The sequence below is a fragment of the Silene latifolia genome, chromosome 3 (genome assembly GCF_048544455.1).
Source record: "Silene latifolia isolate original U9 population chromosome 3, ASM4854445v1, whole genome shotgun sequence".
Lineage (NCBI taxonomy): Eukaryota > Viridiplantae > Streptophyta > Magnoliopsida > Caryophyllales > Caryophyllaceae > Silene > Silene latifolia.
The window spans coordinates 83,626,619-83,633,077 of NC_133528.1; the positions used below are offsets into that span (position 1 = coordinate 83,626,619).

The 6,459-nt window shown below is 36.1% G+C and overlaps 1 non-coding gene across 1 annotated transcript; it reads left to right on the top strand.

Moving 5' to 3' along the window:
- Positions 1-776: 776 nt before the first annotated feature.
- On the top strand, positions 777-883 carry LOC141650078 (small nucleolar RNA R71). The gene has a single exon (XR_012546140.1). It is a non-coding gene; the product is annotated as a small nucleolar RNA R71 (small nucleolar RNA).
- Positions 884-6,459: the final 5,576 nt, after the last annotated feature.

Genomic DNA, 6,459 nt, shown 5'->3' on the forward strand with positions numbered 1-6,459 from the left:
AGGATATTGCTGATGGTGATATCTTTTGCTTGGCTATCTTTTTGCATTTGAGCAAATAATTATTGTTTGTTATTTTGCATTTTGAGAACCGCTTTTTGAACATCAGAGCTAGGGTCATTGGGTTGGTTATATGGGTATTGGTTGTATGATGGTTGATTTTGGAATCCTTGGTTTTGGTTATAAAAAGATACAATATAGGATTTCTCAATGGAGGTGGAAAGTATGTTGGTTGTGGGTTTTAAACATTTGGACTTTTGTATAAGAGGTTTTGGTGGTACTTGGTGTTTTCATTGTAAAATTTGAGTATGGGGTGGATTCTTTCATGCTTGAAAAGAATTCACTTACTCATTTTTTCCTCTACATTCGTGTTGATTATGTCCCAAAATTCCACAACTTTTGCATATTCCGCTTGGAATAGATGGTGTCATAGACATGGCATTTACTTGATGGATTTTTTGTTGCTTTGGTAGGGTAGAAGCCTTCTTCACTTCTTCTATGGCTTGCTTGAACTTTAAATTCATAGCTTCCATGTGAGAGCTTAGTTATGCACCAAAGTCGGCACTAAATTGTGTCACGGAATCCACCTCATGTCGGCCTCCTATACTAGCTTTTCAAGGTCTACCATATTGAGAGCTATGGGTACCATCTCTTCAATCTTCACCCAAGTTCGGTTTTCATCAACTTCGGTGAACATGCCGTTTGAACCCATGTTCAAGACATTTATTGAATCCTCATAGAGTCCATTCCAAAATTGTTCGACTAGAAACCACTCACTAAGACCATGGTGAGGACAAGACTGACAAATGGCCTTGACACGCTCCCAAGCTTCATACAGTAATTCCTCATCTCTTTGCTTAAATCCCATTATTTGAGCTCTAAGCATGTTGGTCTTCCCCGGTGGGAAGAACTTCTTATAGAAAGATAAGGCTCGCTTCTTCCATGAATCGATGCCAAGAGTAGCTTTGTCCAAGCTCTTTAACCATTGCTTTGCACCTCCTATCAATGAAAATGGATACAGTACCCAACGTATTTGATCTTGAGTCACACCCGTTTGAGAGATAGCGTCACAATAATCACAAAAGGTCTCCATGTGAAGTTGTGGATCCTCACTTGACATCCCTATGAATTAGCTTCTTTCAACTAATTTAATGAAAGCGGATTTTTCTCTGAAGTTTCCCGTTAGGTGTGTGGGTGTAGAAGTACCATTGGGTATACTATCTTCGGTAGGTACGGAATGTGATGAAAACTTTGGCATGATTGGTTGACTTTGTGGGTGATTTTGAGGGTTAGTTTGCGGGTTGGTTTGCACTTCCCTTGCAAATGGATTTACAAATTCAATCCCAATATCCAATAGGCCTCTATCACTCAAAAAACTTGATCCCTCCGTGGTTGAAGTAGATCCCGTTTCATCAATTCTAAAACCTCTCCTAATGTTTCTCAATGTTCTTTCAATCTCCGGATTAATTGGTAATAGGTTACCACGATTTGATCTTCTATGCATAAGACAACTCTTTTGAAAGAATTAGCACTACCTTAAGAAATAAGGTTCCCCAAGGTTAAAACAAACAAAGTACAAGTAAGAACAAAACAATTCAATTCAACTCAATAACACCGTCCCCGGCAATGGCGCCATTTTGATAAGTCGTTTATTAGTGTCGCTCTAATTCTATCAGACAAATATTTATCTCCCAACTAACAACTTATCACGTAGAAAGTAGCAAGTACAGGTCGGACCCAAATGATGGTTTAATTTCACGGAATTGAATGTGTAACACCCCCATAAGTCAGGAAGCTTTCCTTTAAGCCATCTTAACCCATGGAGATGTCACATAACTTAGTTTCCCAAGTTTGTAGTGCGAAGAAACGAAATAAAGCGATTTGACATATATAATTTGTAGTTAAAATAATTAACTTACAAGTCGAGGGATTCAAATAATATTCCCGAAAAATAAAACCCAATCAAATAATAATCCCGAATAATATAACCCAACCGAAATATAAAAAAGTATTTAAGTTACAAGTCATCAAACTACCCAAGTCCTCCATACAAACCCGATGACGTCATCGCAACACCGCAACCAAACTGCCGGACCCCAATCCGTAACAAAGGTACTCGGGACACACCCGTGGTACCGGACCCCGGCGCTAACCGGATCCCTGCCAGACGTCGTGCCTCAACCACATGAGTCCCTCGAAATTCGAAGTCATTAACGTTCACGTTCCTCTAGGAGTGGGAAGCTCAAGAGGTCACCCAAGCGTTAGACGGTCTCCACACCATCACATATCTCCCCAACAACCACATATCACAATCAACTATCCTCCATTCACCACCTCCAACATCCACAATAAACCAAGTATGCACAAAACCAAATAAAACTTTCCACATAAGAATGAACCATCTTATGACAAGAACTCAGATGTTTACCAATAAGTCAACTAATTAATTAACAAGCTTCCCAATTCATGTTATAATGCAATAAAATGATATCATGATGCCAAATCCTCTTACCCATCCACAATGCATGAAAAAACACTCCATATTTGTATGCCATTAAACCCTTATTACCAAATACTCATGTTATCATGCAACTACCACATGGATTATGTAATTCACGATAACTAATGCACTAACAAACACCCATATTATCAAAGCTAAGTAGAGAAACCCTACCTCTTACTAATCTCCAAGCACTTCAAGTAATCAAGCTAGAAGGGCTCCTCAATGAAGTCTCCTTCTACACATATTATGACTAACTATCACAACGACATACTACAACAATAATTATACTAAATAACCAATTAATTAACCCACTTGATTATTCAAAACCCTAATTAATTAAAATCCCATAAGATAACATACTAATTAAACTAGGCTTTACTAATTAGAATAGTGGAAAAGAGTAAGAATGTACTTACAAGTGTAAACAAATGAACAAGAACTGGAATTTGGAAAGAAATCTTCACAAGTATGGTGGAAATCTTGAGGATAAGATTTGAGAGTATTTTGTGGGATTTTTGGAAGGTATGAGGATAAGGTTTGGTGAGTAAATGAGTGGGAAATCTGAAAAAAAGAGTTTAACAGAGATAAGGTCCACCTACCATGCTTTCACGCGAAAATAGGGACAGCGACATGACACTCGGTCGAGTGCTCTGTGGTATTAGGTCGAGTAGGCCTCCACTCGGTTAAGTGCACCAGCCACCCGGCCGAGTGACTCATACCAGGAGCTGGTGTAAAAGACCAGCTGTTACTTGGTCCCTCACTCGGTCGAGTGAGATTCCACTCAGTCGAATACTCGGTTTACTCGGCCGAGTTCAACCTTGGAAATCACAGGGTTCGAGTCTTCCCCCTTAAAACGAACATCGTCCCTGAAGTTCACACCCGACTCAGACAAGGTACTTCTAATACTACTATCCATGCCCCAACTATGCACCAAGGAATGTCTTTACTACCCAAGACACTTATACACTCACATAGGTCGAGACAACTAATGCCTATGACGACAATGAAGATGGAGTAAACTAACTAGCAAAAGAAGAAACATGCATTTGCTTAATGAGCTCTACCCCTATTAAACAAGGTTACTACCTCGTAACCAAACTCATTACCTTCTCAAAACGGTGAGGATACCATTCTTTCATTGCTTCCTTTTAAACACCTCGTATTTTATAATAATATTTTATTATAAAAGTATTTTATTAAATTGATTATTTCTAAGTTTATTAATGTATTGTGGAAATATTTATATTTATACTTTCCGTCCTATATTTTATTATTTCTCGTTTTGGCTCACATTTCATTGGGTTAAAATGTTCGTGCACGATTTTACTATTTTAAATTAATAACTACTTTTCTTATATAAATTCTCCAACCGTTTTAATATGGTTCAATCCAATTTGTAATTAGATAGTCCATTGTATGAGGTAATAGACTCACAGCCCACTTGTTATCCCCCTTATAAATATTAAACCTAACCTAGCAGGCAAGCTGCTCTCCTTTGTTTCACACGTAACCTGCCGCACGGCTCCTCTTCTCTTTCTCTCTTTGACTACATTGTTGAATATCTTTCCTTCTTCCAAACTCATACACAAAATATATTTCCACAATTCTTGCTCTTACCTCTAAATCATATTCATCTCCAAATAATTTTATAGGGATTATTTTTATGGAGCATTAGACCTACGTTTTGGGTTTGTTGTTTTCATGGGTAAAGAAGATGATGTCTTCTCTTGGCGTTTTTAAGGGAGGATTCGCGATGAATAATTTCTAGCACTTGGGTTTTGGATTCGTGCATTTTTTATGTCGGTTTTGGGATGATGTCACGTGTCGCAGACAAGGATTTGACGGTCGTGTCTTTCATGGAGGTTTTCATTAATTTGCATCATTAATAATTACTAATAAGGTAACCAGGTGTTTCTATTCTAATTGTGTTTATACCAATTGATGTAATTAATATATTTTAATGATTGTTTTACATGATTAGTACATGTTTAATTATTTGTTATCATGATTAAATATGTTTCGCATGTTTGTATACGTTTTAATGTATTAATTATATATCATATGTTGCTTATGCGTTAAATATGGGTGTCATGAGCGCAATTAGGGTTTACGAATAAAACCCTAATGGCGGTATGATAGGTGGCCAAGAGTCCTCTCCAAAGTTAAAGCTAAAGCTAGTATAACCTTGATGATGATTCGAGGGTTATATCTGACGTTAGTACAACTTTGGGTTGTTACTGTAGTTATGGCTGAAACAGGTATAACCTTGGAAATATGAATCAAGGTTATAGCTAAAGCCACTATAACTTTGGAGTATCAGTTAAGGTTATAGCTGGGACTAACGTGCCCTGAGATTATGGCTCAAGGTTATGGGTAGAACTAGAATAACTTTGAGTTTCGTGTCAAGATTATGGTTGAGGTAAGTATAACTTCAAGTTATATATGTTGAAGTTATAGTCGAGGCTAGTATAACCTCACATCTAAAGTTCATGTTATGGTTAGGGTTACATATGTTGAAGAACTTGAGAAGGACGATTTTATATATGTTGAAGAACTTCAAGTTATATATGTTGAAGAACTTGGAGAAGGACGATTGTATGTCGTGAACTCTCGTTGGGGAAACCTTATCGGGAATCTATTTCCATGTCTCGAGAGGGATTGTCTATCCGCTTACTCTCGCTGGGGGAATATAATGAAGGCGTGTCGAAACACCTGTCAGAGAATACTTGCTCGTTATTGTTGGAAATCTATATCTCATTACTTAACATATTCATATATGTTTCAAATTTAATTTAGTCATAAAATTAAATGTTGATCTTATGCATGCAAACAATAATAAAATAAAGGAAGAAATCATCATCTTACATTGAAGATTTCGGATTATTGGGCACCAACAAGATCTCCTTCTTGTTAGTTCTTGAGCTTTCCAATAATGGATGAACAAGATTCAAGTATAGAATCTCTCCCAAAAGAATATACCCAAGGAAAACTCATAATAACTAATATTATTTAGATCTAGTAATAATATTAATCATACTAAAAATTGACCCAAAATATTTATATTGGTCTCCATTATTTCGGTATAGAGAAGAATTTTGGAAGTTTTATCTCTCTAATTCCTCATAAGATGTAGAGAGGAATTTTATTTTTCTTACACTAGAAAAATTATTGTGTAGTATGAATGTAAAATTAGAGAGTAAAAACTCTCTAAATGGTCTTAGGAAACCGGTTGGAGGAGGGATTGGGGAGCCAATGCATGGGCTCAATTCTCTAATCAAGAAATAGGCATGAAAGGCTATGTGTTTAAAGTGTAATCATGTTGTTTCCACTCAATAATTAAACATAATTTAAACACCCAACTCCCTCCAATATTTCGGTCTACATGGGATAAAATGGATTCCATTTTATCTTTGTCAATTTGTTAATTTGTCAATTTGTCACATGTCACATAAAATTGTTATGTAATTTTTAACATATTAAAAATCAACGCATTGATAAAAATACGTCATATACAAAATCGACTTAGTAATTCATAATTACTTGTACCAAAATATTTTACCAATTATAAATCACAACATCTTGTATTTATAATAATTTATTCATTCAAATGCAATTGTTTCCTTAAACAATAAGTTCATCTAAGTAATAAAACAATTCGATTACTTAGACCGTATCAAATTACAATGAGACACGTAAATATTACTTCCAAAATCGCCCGTCAATTTTAAGCAATTTAATTAACTCGTATCGGCATACGATTACTTAAATAATCAATTAAGAGTATTTCCCAATAGGTATGACCTAAGGGGATCAACTGATCACCACCGTCGCACGACAGTAATGTCAAACTCTAGTCAGCCAATCATTACCGATATGTGTGGACCAGTTGACTGTAAATATTATTACATCCCACGTGTATTCTTAAAACGAGATTTAAACATGTGATCATCATGATCAAC